The sequence below is a fragment of the Acomys minous genome, assembly GCF_964271855.1.
Source record: "Acomys minous genome assembly, chromosome: 4".
NCBI classification, from domain to species: Eukaryota; Metazoa; Chordata; class Mammalia; order Rodentia; family Muridae; genus Acomys; species Acomys minous.
Window position 1 is genome coordinate 101394840 of NC_140486.1, and position 21873 is coordinate 101416712.

Consider the following 21873-nt stretch of genomic DNA (forward strand, 5'->3'; position numbering starts at 1 on the left):
GATATATGGATACCAAGATTCTAGCCCTAATGCACCGTGGTACAAGAATAGCTATTAAAGGTGGTAAGGTGATGGTTAAAGTGCTTCCTGGTCATTCAAGTGAATTTCCTCCTTGAAGACTTGCTGAGATCATCTGGCTCCTAATTCCTACCCTTCCAATGAAGGTGCAAATACCAGCCTGCTCTTTGGTCCCATTTAAATTCTCCTTTCACCTCTGCACACATTGTCCTTGGGGGCCATCAGCTTCTTTACAGCCAAGGAAGTCACTCCATTTCTTTTCCTTATTCTCTGCTCCCCAGTGCCCAGCTGCCTTCTTTCCCAGTTCAAGAGGCTGACCTAATTGGGTTCTGCATCCTGAACCATTGTGCACACTATTATACACGGACAAAGAAAAAACTGTCCCTGGCTGAACTGTTCGCCACTGTATCCACCAGCCCTGGAGTGAATTGCAAAGTCATTATCTCGAGGAACAGAAATGACAACACAAGAGCAAGCTCCCTCCCATCCATCTACCCTGTATGTGCCAGGTTAGGGTCACCGAGTTCTTATTGACACATATTCTGAAGTGTGCTGTCCTTCATTCTCCCCCTTGGCATTTATTGGGCACCTACACTAAGGCAGGTGCTCATCTGAAATACTCAAGTATAGAGATGGAAGTAGAGAATCTATGCATAACAATGAGATAGCCCAATCAGGGGAAATAAGAGGCACATAGAAACAACTGTGATAAGAAGTGGTGTTGAGTGTCTTAGGAAGTAGCGCCAGGTGCAAAGACCACCATCCTGGCTTCTTATGGTGGGGGTGGAAAGTCAGGAGAGGGTGGATGTGGAGAAAAGGGTCCAAGGATGGAAAGGAGAAGAAAGGCCAGGTGGTTACTGAGCTGGACATCATCTGAGAGATCTCTGAACACAGTCTCTGCCCCCTCCGTCATGTGTGTGTGTGTGTGTGTGTGTGTGTGTGTGTGTGTGTGTGTGTGTGTGCGCGTGCGCGCGCGCGTGAGCACTCATGTGCTGAGCTCTGTGCATATTTCATTGGGTCTAATATTGTGTGAAGACAAAAGACAATGTGTTCAGAGCATGGGCAGGAAGTAAGGACCAGACGTGCTCCTGTGAAATGGGCTATGGCAGAACAGGAGCAGATGGGGGGCAAAGGGGTCCCTGGAGCATCTGAGACCAAGGGATCTGAAGTGATAGACAATGGGGATGTGATCTTGTAAGAATAAGCAGAGTGCAAAAAAAATTGCTTTACGGGGATCTGAAAAGAGACTTTGTTCTTTTAAGTGGAGCTGGGACAGGAGGCTGAAGGAGAAATTGTGGAGGTGATGGAGGGAGAAGATGCAGAATTGGGAGGCAGGGACCCGAACTGGGTAGGGAGAGCCTCCATGGAAAGAAGGTGGCCCCATGATTGCAGGGATACATGACAGTAGCAATGGTGGAAGAGAAGAACTCAGGCTCCATCAGACCAGAGGACGTAGAAGTGTAAAGAGACTCAAGGACAAGACTGCAAAGGGAGATAGGACCAGTGGGAGACCCCGGTGAAGTTTTGATTAGTGTTTCCAGACAATGAGAGATTGTCTGTGTTGTTGCGATAAAAGTTCCCATCAAAGAATTGTAGTCTCCTTTGTCCGTGCAGTCTGTTCTGTACAGCCAGGAAGTTGTACACAGAATAGCATTTGGGATAAGGAAATTATTATGAAATGGAGTTTGGGATTCTAAAGACCTGTATTAGCTGTGTCTCATTGCCGTGAGAGAATATCTGACCAAAGCAACCTAAGGAAGGAAAGACTTATTTTGCCTCACAATTTACGGGCACATTCCATCCTGGTGAGAAAGCAGAGTTGTTCTGGCAGCGGGCTGAGGCAGCTGGTCACATAGCACCTGCAAGTAGAAAGTACAGAGAAATGGGTGCTTGTGTTTGCCTTGTTTTCTCATTTCATTTAGTCCAGGACCCTAGCTTATGGAATGATGCCACGTTCAGTTAAGATGGGTCCTCAGGCCTTAGATAATCACTCACAGATCTGCTCAGAGGCTAGCGTGCTCTAGATAACCCTAGATCCCTTCAAGTTGGCACTATGAGGCATCACAGGATCTATGAACTGAATTGTAAGGCTCCGAGTCTTCTCCTTCCTGCTCTTCAGATGGACAGATTGATGCTTGCAAAGCACAGCTGCTAGTAAGCCTGCTCTTAGTGGTCCCTGTATTTGCAGGGTCTAGGGAATAGATCTGAGACAGGCTAAGACTGTGACAGGCGCTAGGAGCATGTGTCCAGGATTCTGCCCCGTCTGCCTCTGCACTCTCCACACACCTGCTCTGGCTTCTGACAGGTGACTCTTCGGTAGCAGCAAGGGTCATCTGAGGCTCTGGTCTTCTACCCAAGCAGTTCGCTTAGCAACTTCCAAAATGGGTGACACCTAGGGAATAGAACGCTCCATTTAAAAAGCAAGTGAAAAAGTGGGAGATTTGGAAAGATCTGGAAAGATTTGAATAATCGAACAGTTGTCCACTTGTAGAGTCAGAAATATATTGGTGCTACTAAAATTGGAGTTCGGTCCTAACTAAATTACCTCTTAGGATTGGTCGTAGAGGACACATGGGTGGAAGGCAGCCATTGCTACTTGTGTTTCTGTTTGTTTGTTTTTTAAGTCCTAATGACGATATAGCTTAGACCAATACCTGAGCTCATAGGAATATGTCTTTTCAAAAACAGAATTACTAGCTCTATGCCACATGCATGGTGGGCTTTCAGCCTGGCTTGGCCCTCCTCCTGCTAGAGAACCCGACAGAGAGGTTTCCCTCTGTGTATTCCAACATGCCCAGGGTGGGTCTAGAATTCTTGTGAATTGTTTTACCTTTAGAAATTGGGTTGTGGGATGGGATCTTCATTGTCTGGGTGCTGGGAAGGAGCTCAAGTCTTTGTCTGGAAGGAGAAGAATTTAAAAACCGAAAACCTCCAGGGAAGGAAAGAGACGGCTCAGTATGTGAGGCCTTGCTTTCTTCGTTTCTCTTCTCTACTTGAATTAACCTGAAGTCAAAACCAGGTCTCAGGGTAGAACTGGTTGCCACATCATTTAGACATGTTTGCATAACATTCCGAAAATAATTCAATAAGAATGGGTTTTTCTTGGACTTTATCACTGCCTGGCAAATGAGGGCCCAAACACAACAACTTTGTGCTAAAAAGGCAAGAGACTCAGCAAATGGAAATGACAGTGGCAGAGAGAAAGGAAACCCAAGAAGCCAGTCGACTTTCATTATCCGTGATGGTGTGGGGCAGAAATAGCAAACACCAGCTATGAAAGGGACAAACATGGCCTGTGCCTCAGACTCTATTTTCTCTAAGCAGAAGCTGACGGGCCAAGGGGCCCTGAGGACAGCGTCCCAGGTCTCTGAGGAATTAATTCTGATGTGTTTTCCTTCTCTCCAGTGGAAGCATTTTCCTCACTGGTCTTAGTGGAGAAGATTTACAACTTCAGAATAGAACAGACTAATACAAAATACAAGGACAAAAATGAGTGACAGGCCGACAGAGACAGTAGGATCTTTAGACCTGGTCTTTCTCCCTCCCTTCTTGTCTGTTTTCCTTCCTTAATTACTCTCTTCCCTCCCTCCCTTCCTCCCTTCTTTTCATCCTTCTGGCTTCTAAAATCTCTTGGCCACGCCCACTCCTCTGTGTGCTGACTACTGCTGCCTGCTTTCTCTCTTCCCAGGCCATGCTTGGCCATGCTTCGTCATAAGTATCAAATTTGTCTCCTTACATCTAGTTTTGTTCTTTCCTCATCCTTTCTCCATACAGAAGCCACAACGATAGGCCTAACACAGCCTTCTGTTGCATAGCCTCCCCCGCTCCCCCCTTAACCCCAGCACAAACTCTGAATCCTCTTGTGTAATTTACAGGCCGCACAGCCGGCTCAGTCCACTCTCTGCCCTCCCTCTGACCAAGACCTTACAGAAAGCATGGTCCGTGGTCTCTGCTCCAGAGATCCAGATCTCTGTGGCAAGTTGTCACTCTTGGAAAGAGTCTTTCTATCCTTCATCAGTCTCATTCTCCACCCTGTCAGCTATTCTTTATTTCTGTGGGAAGCCTACCTAGGTTTCAGGTTCCAAAATGCCATTTTCCTTATGCTGTCAGTTTCCAGAGATGAAATAGGCTCATCTGATCTAAAAAAAAATAATAATAATAACAGGCTGAGGACCAACTTTTACCTTGATGGACCACTGGGGTGGAAGTTCAAGATCACTGAGGTAGGAGAAAGGAAGGACATGGAAGAAGGAGAAACAGGGAGAAAAGAGAGGCAGAGAGGAAGAGGGGACAGGGAAGGAAGGACAAGGCACCTAGGTGGAAGGCAGCCCCTCAGTGGGAAGGGCTGTGGCACCACAGTCATGGAGGTCTATTCAGGGTTTTGCCTGCTTGGCTTGGTGGGCATAGTTCTGTGCAGGTTCTTTCTGCTCCAAAAGGGATTGCACCAACATGGACATGTCCTCCTCAGCAGGAGGAGAGCCCCTCTCAGATGCTACACTCTTTCAGAGCCTCTGGGATTCATGAGTCAGTCACCACACACAACATACAAGTTTCTTAAACATTACTGCTGAAGGCCAGCCAACACTCTAGCATGTTCAATAACTTCTCATCTAAGTTCAAAGCAGATGAGATACAACATCCTGTTATAAGTGAAAACTATAGTTTTGGTTGCTTCTAAGAGCATGCTGGTGGCTAGAAAAAGTACTCATTCCCAGTGGCTTTTTCTAGAACCAAGGTTCTAAAAAAAAGGGAGATTTTCCTGAGGAGTCTTATCTTTTTGGTACCGTTAGAAACACCATCCAGTTCTGCAGATCTGTGTACCCCCATCCTATTATCACATCTTTCTCAGTCCTGGTAGCTTTTTGGGTATGCATCTCTTTGAGGGTAGGAACCCTGTATATTCTTCTCAATGGTGGATTTCTAATGTCTATGATGAAATAGGGACCTAGTAAATCTTCGTTGGAGAAGTTTCTGCAGCCAAATGGTTTTGGGGAAGGAGGAGGCTTCTGCTTCTTTCTTCATTGAGTCTGTCTGCTGCCCCACTCCTACTCCTTCAAAAATAGAATACAGATTATTCTTCAAATCAGCTTTCAAGTCTCTAGGCTAATATAAATGATAGGACGAAGACTATCATTTTCACCAAGACAGAAACAAAAGGTGATGGAACAAAGGAAGGAGCCCTTAAAACCAGGCTAACCTTATATGTGGGTCCATAGGAGTCAGAAGCAAGTCTGAAGTCACTCGATCAGTTTCTCCTCGGTGACCTCAAGTGTCACCCCCAATTAAGCTGATAGAATATGTGCCAAATCTAAATTGTTCATGTCCTTCGGGTCCCAGTAGTCTTGATGAATAGCTTCCATTGTAAGATGCCCTCTTGGCATTCCCTGTTTGGAATATAAATCTTACCTCCTCTCCTCCTGCCATTACCCACCTCACTCCAACCCTTGCACTCTCTTCTGCTCCACAAACCACTAGGATGACATTCAATAAATCATCCCAATAAATAGCAGAAAAGCATCTGCAACCACCTCACCACTCATATACAACCATCTTACACTCCTGCACAACCACCTCACTATTCTGTTCTGACCACCTCCCCATTCATCAACTGCCACCTCACTAACTCATCCCCAAGCGCCTTGCCACGCCTTTGGACCGAAGCATGCCAAAGTGAAGAATCTAGGGAACTCTTAAAACTTCCAGTCTAGGAATCATAAGCTTTCTAGAAGAATTCTAAGTACCCCAAGTTCTCCCTGTAGGTAAGATAGAGGACCACACTTGCATGGAACAGGCTGAGTTGGCAAAACCATGTATACATTGTCATTGTCATGTGACATCCCCAAGACACACCATGGCATATTCACCATCTGTCTGTGGAAGCTTTTCTTTAGAAGAGTAATTCATTGCCAGGACTCCCACTCCACCTACATGAGGAGGATCATTTCCCCTCCAATTTCAGTACCATCCTTTCTGGCTCTCCATCTTCAATACTGCTCTGCCTTGAGGTCATTCTTAGTGACCGAGGATGCAACATTCCTGTCTCTACTTTTCTTGAAACTGCTCACCATCTTCTGAGTCATCTAGTCCAGACCCCTGCCGTTAGTGACTTTCTCTGTCCTTGGCTCTGCACATCCAACTGGGTATCAAATCCTAGGATCAATACACACCTTCCCATATCATCTCAGACCTACAGCAGTCTCCTCTGTTTTGTGCTGTTCTTAAATCCATCTGACGCTCAGCCCCATCTTCTGTGCTTAGGAGCAGACTATCTACTCTTGTCTTCCCTCTATTTCTTTATTTTGGCCTTTTGCAAGATGTAGTGGACAGTAACATAACAGTGTACCAAATCATCCTGGAACAAGCAGGACGGTCAGCCAAAGGGATGGTCCTAATTGTTGTAGGGACAGAGATCACAATATATAGAAATGGAGGCACATGAAAGGAGATTACAGTCAGGGGCATGTTCAAAGAGGCCTGATGGCTCCGATGCCATTGATTTATCTTCTAACAGTTGATAGACACATCCATTGCAGATGGAGGGATGTCAGACCAATAGGATATTGCTCCTCACACCATCAGCTTTGGGCAACCTACATAGACTTAACTACATACATAAAACTGGAACTGAGATGTTTTTCCCCTTTGAAAATTTTGACCTATACATTAATAGAAAATCTATATTCCTAAAAGACATTAAGGCATTATGTTTTAGCATAATAAGAGCTCCAGAAATAAGCACACAGAAGGTCATAGCAACAACCCTGAGGTCCCTCAGGAACATAGATGCCCTCAGTACCTTTGTTTAAAACCCTGCCTTTACTTCCTAGTTATGGGATTGCAGTGCTATCTTCAAGGCTCACATCTGTGCTCTAGGTTAGAAGAAAGCTGAGAGCCAAAGGCTTTCACTTGAGGCTCTTATTGCAGGTTCCAGCATTCAGGACATGATGTTGGCAAGACTTGTATATGTGGGTGATTAAAGCTAGAGAATCAAGTACCTCAAGTTAAGGAATGCTTGTGGAGAGTTAGTTATGAGTGATTTTTAAGTAAGCTAAACTGTTCTAGTTTTCCTACCCTCTTCCTCTACTGTAGTTAAGATATTTGAAAACACCTTATTGAAATGCATATTGAAAGTCCAATAAACACTGGGCTCTGGAAACATATGCATGAATTTACATACGTGAGTGAGTACGTGCGTGCGTGCGTGCGTGCGTGCGTGCGTGCGTACCTTCCCTAGGGCTAGAGATTAATAATCTTGGAATCCTTTGCTACGTGTTGTGATAATTCCATTCTTAGGAACTTCTAAACTTTAGTATTTGAGATACTTAAGAAATTAACTCTAGCATTTTAAACCTTTTGTGAACTTTACTATTGAAAAATTTTGTAAATAAGCCTAGAACGGTGACACATGCCTGTAATCCCAGTACTCAGGGAGGCAGAAGCAGGTAGATTTCTATGAGTTTGAGGCCAGCCTGGTCTACAAAACAAGCCCAGGACAGCCAAGGCTACACAGAAAACCCTGTCTCAAAAAAAAATTCTTGCAAAATACAAACATAACATGCCAATGTTAACCATCTTCCAAGTCTATACACCTTAAGTAACTTATATCAAGTTAGCATTACCATTCAAAATAGAAACTGTGATGCTTCACATTAAATTTTACACTTTCAGTATTGATTATATTTTGTATTTTATTTACTTATTCACTACCAAAACAACAATAAAAATCCATGACAGAATTAGAACTAGAGAAATAATTAGCTCTATATCCTCTTTAATGATGAATGTCCATTACTTACATTCAATTCTTTCTCATTCTTCTATATTAGCTTTCCTTGCCTCCTTTCTTCATGTTATACATATGTGGTTCATTTCTTTCTGGGACTATTTTTTAATTTTATGTTCATTTATTTTTATAAATAATGTATATTTCTATGGTCTGCAATGTGATTTTTTTCATATATGTACACACACACACACACACACACACACACACACACACACACACATATATATTGAAGACACCACACACTTTGTAAAACACAAAGAGATGAAGCTGAAAGCTTTCTCCCCACAGTCTGGCTTTCTCAGAGTGAGAAGATGCTTTCAGGCCTCTAGGGGGAAAAAGTCATCAACAATACTAACTAGCAGCAACCCAGGAATGGTACCAAGACATGTGCCAGCCACAATATGCACATTGGTCCAATAGACTGTGGTGGGGTTAGCCAACTGGTTTCTGATCAGAAATTAGGCCCACTCCATTGAAGGAACTCACTCCTGGGACATAAACCTGATCAAATCCTACGGCTAGGGAGACCATAAGCCCTAAGAAGAAACCTACTACTGTTTATTTTCTAGATAGACGTGGTATCAAACCGCTATTTAAGTGTTTCTGCTTGTACTCCTAGACTGGTGCTGCTTTCAGCCTTGGCCAGAGAAGCTATGTGCAGTGGGCGATAGCTAATCTAAAGACCTGGAACTCCTCAATATGCTGAGAACAAGCCCTGTTTCATGCTCTCCTCCCAATTTGAACATGCCTACATCACCTCTCCAAGGCCAGGGAGCATCCCAGAACAGCAGGTTAAAAGAATGTAAGAGTGGGAGGGTTGACTAAGGTTCTGTAAAACACTGAGTTCTGAACATGGCACGGCTGTTAAACTTAAGAACTCATAGGAGCCGTGGCCACCAGTAGAAACCTGCACAAGACTGGGTCCATCAAATTCCACCATGGCTGGGGAAGGGGCTCATAAGGCCACACCTTTTTCTGAGGAGTTATAGGCAGTAAGTGATTTCTTAGGGGTGTGAAGAGTCATATTCTTCAGTGATATTCAAGCACTCATACAGTGTCGTCATTCAAGTTAGTAACCTCACACTCATGTTCATGCAAGCAACTCGTATTAAATACAGTTGGTCACCATACAAAACATAACAAAGCCACAAAGGAAACAAAAGTATAAAATAAAGAAAAAATTAAATTGCCATTTTAGTTCTGTATGTGAGATCATGTAGTGTTTTGCTTTCTTTTCCTAGCTTATTTCACTTAACACATAGTATCTTCCTGATTCATTTATGTTGTTGCAAATTACAGATCTTTTTTTTTTTCATTTTAAGGGTAAATAATATCTCAACACACACACACACACACACACACACACACACACACACACACTCCATTATATCTCTGGCTAAGTAGTATTCCATTATGTCTGCACATATATACACAAACAATAAATGATGATAAATATTTACATCTCATTGACTTAATAAGAACACGTACGTGACTTAAAGGGACAAATACATGAAGAAAAAACAACAACCAAAATTTGAAATCTTATCTCTCTAATGGAAATACTACTAGTAGTATTCACATAAGCATTGACTAGAAATAAGCAGGTGTGGAAAAGATAACACCAGGAAGAGACTGATGGGAAGCAAGAGAGAAAGAAAGAAAGAAAGGATGAGGGAGCCTAAGGAGAGAGAGAGAGAGAGAAAGCTGGTACATGCTCTCTAATACAGTTGTTCTCAACTTTCCTAAGGCTCTGACCCTTCGATACAGTTCCTCATGTTGTGCTGACCCCCAACCATAAAATTACTTTTGTTGTTACTTCATAACTGTAATTTTGCTACTGTTATGAATTGTAAAATATGATCTGTGTTTTCCTATGGTCTTGGGTGACCCCCGTGGAAGGGTTGTTTTATCTCCAAAGTGATCACAAGCCACAGGTTGAGAACTGCTGTTTTAATACAATATTTTAATTATAAAGTATATACTTTTATATATAATGTTATATATATATATATATATATATATATATATATATATATATATATAATGTCCCTTCTAAAGAACTCTCCTCTAGCTCCTCTGTCTGTCTCTGTTTCTGTCTCTGTCTCTGTCTGTCTCTCTGTCTCTGCCTCTCTCTCTCTCTCTCTCTCTCTCTCTCTCTCTCTCTCTCTCTCCCCTGTGCGAAGCTGTTCTGATGTCCTCATATTAACTTTAACCTTCACACTGAAGTCTCTATATAAACTGACTCATCAACATTCTAAGCTGAGCCTTGGGGCAACATTCTAGAATGATCCTAGGCAGAATTGCAACTAATGGAAAATTCTAAGTATTTCCTTCATGTTAATGGAAAAATTGTCAGGGTCGTAGATGCCAGGTCGAAAGACAAAAAGAGAAACGAAGAAGAGGAAAAAATGCAATAAGGAAATGAAAGCTAAGATGTAGCAAACCGACTTATACTGATGACTCACCCCAAATGTATCTAACAGTCTCTGTCTTGAAAATACTAAGTGCCACCTGCCTCCCACAGATGAGTTGAGTTCATGTTAGTGTTAAAGCCTTAAGGTTCACAGCTCCAGATTCTTTTGTTTGGGAATAAATACCCCTTATGTTGAATGGCACAGACCTGGGAATGTAGTTTCTTTGCCCAATTGGGAGGAATAAGCAGAACAATTCCAAGGGAGAGCTCTCAAGTTGTGGAATGTTCTGTGAGTCAAGAAAGGTTGGCTCTGGGTATGCACCTCCACCATCTCTCCCTGGGATTCTTTTGAGAATTATGCTGCTGACTTCTTCAGACAGATCCCCACTCTCCCTGAGAGCTGAGAGCTGAGCCCACATGCAGAGCTGACAGGGGAAATACCTGTCTAACCGAATCACTATTCCAGGAAAGCGGCTCCAAAGAGCCAAAACCAAACTCCTGCTTCTTCCTACGTCCTTTCCTCAACAATACATTTTTGGGGGAGGTAGAAAAATACTATTCGGTTTTCGTAAGGATATTTTGCCTACAGGCAATCTGAAGGAAGCATTGTCTTAACTGAGGTTCCTTTCTCAGAAAACCATAACTTGTGTCAAGCTGAGGAAAAAGCTCTTTGGGACGTGACACTTAGGAAGGGCTGTCTAGAAGTTGGTTGCGTGGGAAAGGGAGCCATTTGTGAAAGAGGATTGCTTTCTAAGAAGGGACTTGGACACTTAGCAAGGGCACCCTAATGTAGCAGTTGCTGTGAGCACACACCTGGTGAGAAGCAGCATCCAGAAGGGCAGCTTTACTTTGGCTCACAGTTTCAGGGTAAACAGTCCATTGTGAAGGGACCACTGAGGAGTGATGGAAAACTCTAGGAGACATATCCCCAATGCTCTCACACCACCGACTTGCCAAACTAACATGCCTAGCTGAAATCTGCTCAGTCTCACATCAAATGTCTCATGCTGTATCCTCACAGGCAAGACCTACAACAAAATCCACCTGGGAAGTTTCTTAGGCCTGCATATGGAGAGCAAAAGCTCCGTGACTCAGTTCTTAGAGAACAATCTAACTAAACATGATGGTATTTGTCACCCAAGTCACTCAAAGCTGTGTGATCCCCTTCACAGAGATGGATGGAGTGACCGTCTTTTAGTTTGCTAAACTGTTTGCTATAATTTGGCAGACAGAGGGCTCAAGTGGAAAAGACTGGTGAGCGAGGAGTTGAGGATTGCTAGTACCTAGGAAGAGCACTGTTGGTGTTGATGTCATTGAGTGAGCCTTGACGAGGAGTGTGACAGACAGGCGTGTGCCGGTAGAGAGCAGGGTGAAGTGCTTTAGTACCCAGAAAAGAGCCAGGGTTGCAGAAGTGATGCTGTGTTGCCCAGGGCTGCCCTGGTGGCCTCTGTAAAGTGATACTCCCCAGGGCAATCTACAGGATGAAATGTGTGACAGACACTTGGAGGACCCTTAGTACATTTCTGGGCATCGGTCTGCACAAGGAGGACCTGCATCCATAGAAGATACAGGATGAAATAACATCATAGCATAAATAACACTGCAGAATAACACACCAGGGCTGGGAGAAACGCACCCACAGACATTGTGGCTCTATCTATCACTTTGTGGACTATATGCAACTCCTGTTGTCCTCTGAGCTGGTGCAGCTCTTCTGGATGTTTCAGGTCACCCTTCATCTTCGTCTGTCCACACAGTAAGTCGCTTTGACAGAAGTTTACCCTGATACATTACTTTCAGTGAGCCTGGATCCTGGTGGTCATTATGCCTGAAGATAATTATGAATTATTCATCCTAAGCAAGGTGACAAACCATGATCCCCAAGCACAGCTTCACGTTCAGCCACCTGTGCTGAAGACACTATGTGCTCTCTAATTTTCTTGGTGTTGATGTTTGCCTTTGTAAAAAGTTAATGCCATCACAGCCTCTGTCATCTGAGCCCTGACATGTAAGGGATTAGCTCAGCTTTATGCAAATATAAGGATGTGAGATGTGTTTGTCATTAATGCAGCTGAGGCAGGTTTTTTTTTTTAATTCCTGTTTTTAAGGCATATGGCAAGGCCACATTTTTTTCTGCCCTTGTGACTGGGGTGCTGCTATGTCTCCAGTATTGGCTGATGAGGTTTGAGTATTAGTGATAAGAAGATAAAGCATTTATCTGGTGGTAGGAAGCCAGTTAGAGCTCTTGTCCTCTGCTACAGTGACCAGCAAGGCTCTGCACTGCATCTGCTTCCTTGGGTCCTAGCCTGTGGTGAGGAAGACACAGTGCAGAACTACAAGGGACATGCAGAAGAGCCTACATATCATCCATCTTGTTTTAGCAGTGAATACATGGATGGACAGAAGTGCTCCTGCAATGCAGCATCGAGCATACTGAATGATGCTTGCTAGAACTTTCACTCCAGTCTCCTTCCCAACAAAGCCTCAAAACAGCCCCAACGTTCTTTAAAGAATAATTCAGGGCCTTTCATTTTACTCTCTCACTTACTTCAATTTCCAATGGCCGCACAACTGTTCCCTGGATGTTAGAAGGCCTGGAAAATCTTCCAGTCTCCATGTACACCTCTTACTACATCCACATGGGAGATGACATATTGTTCGATGAGGACCCAGGCCCTGGAGTACACCCAGACCACCAGTTCACAAACCCTGCATTGTACCTCAATTTACAGAATGATACTTTATTAAAGCACCATTGATTTTTATTTACTTCTCACTCACTGGGCTGCTAAATTTAATTCAGCTGCCTTGGGTTTTATTACACCAAGAAGGATCACAGAGCCCGTTGGTGGTGAAAACGTAGACGCCTTTCCATATCTTTTCTTTACTTGATATGGTTCTAAGCCAATGGGGGTGCTGGCTTGAGGTTCCTGCTGTCACACCCCAGAGTCCAGTGAGGAGTCATTTTATCATGGTATTCAGATCAGTGATGGTGTGTATCTATTTTAAGTTGTTCCTTAGTCCTCTCTTTCTAACAGGTCAGTCCAGCTTGAGTTCTTAAACATTAGTGAGCAAGGTTTGGGGGTTGTACTGTATAGTTTTATGTCAACTTGACCCAAGCTAAAGTCATCTGAGAGGAGGAACCCTCAGTTGAGAAACTGCCTCCATGAGATGGGGCTATAGATTAGCCTGTAGGGTGTTTTCTTAATTAGTGATTGATGGGAAAGGACCCAGTCCATTGTGGGTGAGGATGCCTACAGGAGCCTAGAGGTTGTGGCAGCCCCTGGAACTGGAGTTACAGGTGCTTATGAGCCACTCAGTACAGGTGGTGGGAAACAAACTTAGGTCTTCTGTAAGAGCAGTACTATGTCTTACCTACTGAATCTGTTTTCCAAACCCAAATGTCTCATTTAAGAAGATGCTCCTCTCAGTCTCTAGCAGGGTGCCTTGGATTCAAAATAAGATCAGAGTATAACATTCTACATTCTATGCCCCACTCCCATGAGTCAATGCAAGTAAAAGCTAGTTCACTATGAGGGATTTCATAAGAAGAAATGTATGTGGTGTGGGATGGGGTGTGTGGGAGGTGGTCTTTGTCCACACTATGCCTAGCTATGTCACAGTGTCTGAAAAGCACTCTCCAGCCTCAGCCCTGACTGGTGTCTCCTCCATAGGAGAAACACTGGCCGACTGAAAGCAAAGGGACCACTGAGGAGTGATGGAAAACTCTAGGAAAAATATCCCCGATGCTCTCACACCACTGACTTGCCAAACTAACATGCCTAGCTGAAATCTACTCAGTCTCACATCAAATGTCTCATCCTTTATCCTCACAGGCAAGACTTACAACAAAATCTATCTGGGAAGGGGAGGCAGAGGCCCATTCATAAACAGCTCACCTCCTGAGTGACATTGGTTGACATTGCCTAACATGATTAAAGAGCGACATTGGCCTTCTGCTGGCTCTGGGGCCAAGGAAGGCAAGAGGGCAGGGAGTAAAAGAGTGAATTAGAGTTAGCCTGAGGAAGGACCTTGGGATGGAACTGCAGCTGGTGTCACTCTGTGGACAATTAGGACGACTCTGGTCCTATTGTGCTCTCTACTACCTCTGCTTGGGGTTGAGGAAATTCCTCAAAGAACCATCTATTTCTATTTTATTTTTTTTGAGACAGGGTTTCTCTGTATAGCCTTGGCTGTCCTGGACTCGCTTTGTAGACCAGGCTAGCCTCAAACTCACAGAGAGAGAGCTCCACCTGCCTCCCTGAGTGCTGGGCTTAAAGGTGTGCACCACCACGCCCGGCTCCCATCTATTTCTATAAGAACAGAAGAGATGGGCAACAAACCCTCAGTATCATGGCTGCAGAACATTGTGTGGCCACTGAATATGTTTTGTTGTCATAATTTCTGGTTAAATGACTTTTTGGCAACAGGAGATATGCAGGGATGAAGGTCATGGGAAATTCTAACTGGTTGGGGGTGAGTATATATGTGTACCTATGGGAAGCCCTTGTCTTCCTTCATTTCTTTACACCCTCCCCCACCCTTTGCAATGTGGTCTTAAACCCACAAGTGCTGCAGCCATGATGGACTGCTTTGTTAGAGCACTACATCTGGTCAGATTAACTCCTCATTACCCAGTGGTAGCATCTGTTAGTAGCTCAGCAAGAGACAATTTCTCTCTCAACAGCTCCCAGTGTTGGGACCGTTGTTATCATCCTGTGGTTCTTTTGTACCCTATTGTCATGCTACAGACAGTTTTGGAAAGTCTGAGAACTCCCCCACCCATAGTTATAAGTGGGTTCATTAAGCACTGTTATTACACGTTTGATAGAATCCCACAATTGTCACTACATTTTAGCACTACAGTGAATCATAAGCGCTTATAGCCACACTGAGGGTGATCACAGTGGACAGTCCATTATTTGTGCAAGTCTGGCTATATATGCATGGACCCTGGTGCTGAGATGTTAAATAGAGGCAGATGAGCAGATCAGTTGCATGTCTGGTGATTTTTCTCTGAAATACCCAATTTCTCTAATCCCGGAGTGTGCAGTATAGGTTTAAGCATTGTGTTTTCAAAAAGGCCCCAAATTTATTTAGCATGTGCTGTATGCCTGACTTGTCCCAAGCCCTTTGCTTGCGACTCACTGACTCCTGGCCTCTATTCCTGTTGAGCTGAGAGCTTCTTTTCCGTAGAGTGCCTGCCTTTGAATCTAGGGAGGTAGGACCCTGCTAAATTTCATCTTATGTGTATGCGCTATCTCTTGATCCACTTCAAATAGACATGAAAAGAAAAATCATTTTCATCTAATTGTTAAGTGGGAAGGGTTCTTGCATTTTGCTTCCTGGACTCAAGCATTTGACAGGCACAGGGCCGACATGGGCCATCACTTGGCATCTACAGCTCAAAAAGATACAGATGGAGGATGAAATGAGGATGGAGGACCACTTCTGGGAAAAGATTGCGCGCTCAGTGAAAAAGCAGACATGACTGAACGTAATGAAGGAATAATCGCTAAGAAACTAAAATAGGACCTCGCCCTGTGATTACAAGTACGACCGTACCCCTCAGCTTGTGCGAAGCATCAGTCAACTGCTCCATTGTTCTGCCTGTCATTTCCAAAGAACTTAGGAAGTCTCTGCCTTCTTCCTGTCGCTTGAGTGCAACTGGCTTTAATCAGGGCCGTACTGCCGACTCAGCTCCTGGCTTGAATTTATTCAGCTGTTGCAAAAGATTTGTGACAGGGTTGCATTTACATTTTTATCACTGTCTCGTAAACCTGAATAATTTATCATGTTCTTCTCAGCCGCCCCTCACCCCTGTCCCCCACCCTCGCCCAGCTTCTATCATCCTTCAAAAACCAGTGTGCAGTTCTTGCTTCAATAGCCAAACTTATTTGGGATGTGCCTGCTTTTACTCACAGACTCTGACCCCCTCTCTTTTCTGTCAGGGCAACCATGAGTGAAAAAAGAAAAAAAAAAAACCTTCTTTTTCATTTTTTTTCTCCCTGTCGCTTTTTTCTTTTTCATAGTAAACGATTCAGTGTAGTTGGATTTATTCGGTTTCTTTCTGCATGGACTCCCTGTCAAAGTACGTCAGTTCTGAAGCAGAGTAACTGGCAGCTAACTTAAAGATTTCTGGGTAGGAATCTGACCTTTTCTTTATAAACGCATTCTTAAAACTGAAATGATAGAAAGAAAGGAAAAAAAAAAGACAGTAAATCTATGAAGATAATTTTACAGACCCTTACACCTGAGCTACTTTTCTGGGCCATTTCTCTGTTCAAATGTGAGGATAATAGTGATAAAACAGCCAAATTACGTCCGTGGAGAGCAATGTTTCCACCATGCCAAGAACTAAGGCAATTTTGCTTGTATCTGCATGGACGTGCTTAGGCAAACGCTTGTGCCGGCTTCTGACCTGAATGAAGTTATTTCATCCCTTTGTCAATTAAGAAAAAGGATCGGCAAGCAAAGAACAAAAGTACGTCCACCTATGAACACAGCTGGAGCCAGACGTTTCTGTAGACAGCGCAAACACGTGAATGTTTCCTTCAGCTGGGGGGAGAAAGAGGCTGCCTCGTTTGTCACTTTATGAAAGGATTCACCCTGAAGGCCATGAAAGAAAGAGCAAGCTCCTTTTGTGTATATAGAATAAGATAGGTTTCCCCCAAACCTTCAGAGACCTGCTTTAGGGCTGGGGATTACTGGGTTTTATGTCAGTGGGACTGGGATTAAAATAGCCCATTGGATGTTAGCAGGTGGAGTCCCTCTCTAACCTGCAGCTACAACTTCTTCAAAGGCTCTGAAACCTCTGAAACCTCTGGCACCTTAGATTGTGGATCAAACCTCCCCAACTCTAGAAGGTTTCCAGGTGGAGAAATTATCGTCCTTTCTTGAATTATAATAATACAATTCTAATAAGTGATACACAAGGGTAAGGTGGCTGGTTTTTGTTGTTGTTGTTGTTTTAGTTTTTAAAATTTAAATTATTATAATTCATTCAGATTACATCCTGATTGTTATCCCCTTGCTTGTATCTTCCTGTTCCCACCCTCCCTCCCTTTCTGCCCTATTCCCTTCCCCTTGACCTCTGATAGATGGGGACCTCCTCCTCCACTATATGACCACAGCCTATCAGGTCTCATCCAAATAGCCTGTTTCCAGTTCCTCTGTGTGCCACCACTGGGCCTACTCACCAAGAGGAAGTGGTCAAATCGGGCCACCAGAGTGTATGTCAGAGGCAGTCCCCACTCTCCACACAATTGTAGAGAATGACCAGTCCATTGGCTAGATCTGAATATGGGGGGGGGCGGGGTTTCCTGCATGCATCGTCCTTTGTTGGTGCAACAGTTTGTGTAGGCTCGGTCCAGATCCGCCAGCCTTGATGGTCTCCTTATGGGGCTCCTGTACTGTGGGAAAGGCTGTTGACTTTACATGTCAACGTGGCTAGGTTATGGCACCTAGGAGTTTAGTGAAATGCCATTCTGCATACTGCTGTGAAGATATTTGTGAGCGCCAAATTACAGGCATATGATGTGGTTGGGCCTCATCTGGTCTACTGAGGCCTTCACCAATAAAGACCAACAGAGGACACTGTGTACGAAAGGCCTCTAGGTGACTACCCTAGCTACAGACCCACTCTACGAACTCAAGACAGCAGCATCCACTGCACCTCCTATCTTCCCACATTTGCCAGCCTCCCCGCCCCCCAGCTCCATTGCATCGACAGTTCCTCAAAATCTCCCTTATCCTTCCCATTCTTCCTATTGGTTTTGTTTCATTGTAGAACCTAAGAAAATACCTAAGGCCATTGGTGTGCCAACTCAGCCTCCCCCAAGGAGGGACACCCTGTACCAATAATGGGCTGGGCTCTCCTCTCCCAACATATTCTGTCAATGAGTTCATTGGGTCTGCTTACAGAGCCCTGGTGATGGGTTTCTTAGAGAAGCATGGTGACTCAGAGGGAGCTGCATCACTGAAAAGCCTGTTCTAGCATGTGTGACAAGTCACAGAAGCTGCATTGGAGGAGCTGGCTGTCCAGCTTGTAGGTAGCTTAGCCAGTCGGGGCTCTTCTCTCCAGCAACTGTTACTACATGTAGAAGCTTGGGGATGAGGGTGGATCTTGTACGTTTCAAGAGCTCCCTGAAACTTCTGAGTTGTGTTTACTTCCTTGAACCAGTCTTGTTTATTTCCTGAATCACTAGTAACCTTCTTGCTGGGTTATTGTAAGGGTTAAAGATATAGGTGTGTGATTCCCCAGCAAATGATTGGGATCGTTTTACCTATAAGGTGGATATATTGTATTATTTCTAGAAAAGAAACGTCATAGCCCTAGGGAGACCTGCCTGTGGTTACAAAACGAGAAGACTAAAACATGGGCAGATCTGTCAGACCCAGTTGTCTCTGTGCTCTGCAGTCAAGCACCCAGTGACATCTGATTTATCCCTAAGAACCAACTCCTCCAAATTTCAGATCAGGCAATCGAAACTTGAAAAAGAAAATTTGTACTAAAAGGAACGTCAATGGTGATATCTCCCACCTCAGAGAGTTGCCAAGCAAGTCATATAGCCGGGCCTGGTGCCGCATGTCCGTAGTTACTCTCAGAACTTGGGAAGCTGAGGCAAGGTGCTTACCTATGCCTTGGAGTTCCAGGCCAGCCTGGACAACACAGCCAAATATTATCATATGAATGAATGACGAAATGAATAAATGATATAAGGAAAAAGGTGGCTTGATCCTGCCTCTGAAAAGTTCTGGTAACATGACCATAGTCAAGTGGTTTTTAAGACATTTAGCCTTCCAAGCTACATCCTGGAGACAAATATTAATATCAATTTCATAACGTGAATGTAAGCCTTACATGAGATAATGCATTAAAAGTGAAACTTCAGTTCAGGGAACCTTCAGGAAACTAGCCAATCTTTATTCTTTTAACAACTTGGGGTTATTGTTTTGTTTTGTTTTGTTTTGTGGGGGTGGAGGTTAGTTCAGGAAGAAGATGATTTAACTGTACACAATATATAAGGCTTAAACAATAGTGAATTTTTGCTGAAAACCTGATTACATTAAGGAAGACCCAGAAACATGGAGATGCATTGTTTTGGGCATGTCTGTGAGGCAATTTCCATAGGAAGTAGGCCTGAGAGACTCAGTGGATTCAGGGGAAGACCTGCTTTTGGTGGACACATAACTCTACTGTCCAGAGCAGAAGAGTACCAAGAGCAGAGACGTGCTTATTTCCTACTTTGGACATCAGAATCCAAGGCTCCTTGGCTTTTGGATTGAAGGACCCTTTCCTACTTCCAGCTTCAAACTGGAAAGCACAACATTGATAACCCTGAGGCCTCTGAGCCTCCACCTGGCATTTCAGACTCTTTCGTCTACATTTGCCTGTTACAGGCTTTCCCAGGACCCTAATCATGTGACAAACTGCCCCTCCCATATGTCTTGTTGGTTCTGCTCCTTAGAGGAACCTGCCTATTATGCTTGTTAATCAGGGCTCAGGGGTTATCTAAGGTGCCATTGTCTGCCCTTGCCACCATTCTCTCTGGGTTCAATGGATGTGGCCAGGTGAGGGTAACCTTAGTAAGATACTGCCTTAAAGGTCTGAGAGAAACTTAATCTATGAAGACAAATATTCCTTATATTCTCAGCTCTCTCTAAAGATATCCTGAAAGGCCATAGTAGGAGATTTGCTTAGTAACACAGTCAACACAGTGGTGTTTGAAGGAGGAACAAACCCTCCTGCAGTCAGCAATAACCCCTCCTCAGTTGGTCCTCTGGACTGCATGTCTGCTTCTGAACAAGGCTGAGCAGCATTTCCCTGGGGCTTCTGGGCAAGTTTTGAGCTGTAGTGCTGGGCAGTCATGTGAACCATGCCTAATTGGTTGGGGCTGAAGAACAGTGGGCAATCAATCTGTCCTTGGGTTCAGACTTACCCCAGGGCAATTATAGGCAAATTAAGGGATAATTTTGCAGATAAATGAGATCAGGGGTGCATGCCACTTGCCTGGTAACGACTGACTAGAAAGATGTATTCTGTACTGAGGCAGAAGATGGATGGGAAGGAGCTGAGGGATTTTATTTTTATAAGGGATTATTACTGGTGCCTCTCATAATTCACACGGAGACATGCCTTACTTTATATTTGGGAGCTGTAAAAAGTGCGGACGGTGACAATTAATCAAAAGGCATCTAGTACACTTGAAAGGGAGGGATGTGAAGAGTGGGCCCCAGTGTAAGGCCGGAGCACCCCATCTGCAGCACGTGCAAAAACCCAGGTAAGCTCATTTGGATCTCTTAGATGAAGAACAAACAAAGACCATAAAATAGCCAGGCAGATTTGATAACGACCCAACTAGAACATAAAAAACTAAAGACAAAATTGACAGCATTAAATGTTCCATGTATTTTAGACACAAATGAACCGACTGACAGAATTAAATGTTCCATGTACTTTAGACACAAATGAACTTATTGAAAGGGAAAATGGTATAATGACTCATTCACAGTAGGACACAAAGGGATGGGAAAGCAAGAAAGTATGTTAAGAAACCGAGAGGACCTATTGAAACTCTCACATCTGATACAATCCCAAGGAAGAAACGAGTTAATCCTTGAAAAGATAATAACCAATAATTTCAGAACTGAACAACATTGAAATATGTTGTACACCAAAACCATGTTTTTACACACACACACACACACACACACACACACACACACACACACACACACACTGTGGGAGGGTGCACATGCATAAAGGGACAGGGAGATGGAGGGAGAGAGAGACTGTTCTCTCTGCCTGCGGGCTGAGCCCCTTATTTGAGGGTTGAGCTGCAGAGGCTCATAGCCCAAACCCAAGGTCAATGGGTAGCCCACACAGTGCTAACTCCAAAGAGGCCCCTAGGGAGGATGCTTAGTACTCATTCAGAAGGACAAATAAGATAGACACTGGAAGCAGTTGAAGAGATGGAATAGGATGGGAGCCTACCATACAGGTCCTCCGATAGACTCCACCAACAGGAGATCGATGCAGAAGCTGAGTCTCACAGCCAAACTTTTGGGCAGAGCACAGGGAGTCTTATGGGGTAATTGGAAGATAGGATGACCCAGAGGGGCCAGGAGCTTCACAAGGAGACCAATAGACCCAACAGATCTGGGCCCAGGTGGGCCTGCAGAGACTGATGCACCAACCAAGGACTTAGATGCCCTGCTCAGATGTAGCCCATAGGCAGCTTAGTCTCCATGTAGGTCCCCTAATATGGGAGCAGGAGCTGTCTCTGACATGGACTCTGTTGCCTTCTCATTGATCACTTCCCCCGGTGGGGTGGCCAGAGGAAGAGGATGCAAGCAGTCCTGATGAGACATGAAAGGCTGGGGTCATATGGTAGGGGAGGAAGGCTCCCCTTTCTGAGGACTAGAGGAAAGGAGGAGAGGGTATGAGGAAAGAGAGAGGGCTGGTGTGACTTGGAGGAGACAAAGGAGGGGGCTACGATCAGGATGTAAAGGGAATAAATTTTAAATTAAAAAAATAAATTTCAAAAAATACAAAATAAAATATTTCAAAAAAGATTGGGTTGTAATATGAATAAGTTATAATAATTCTTTAAAAACCTATGTCAAAGAAAAGATCAAAAAATCCAAAGGGGAA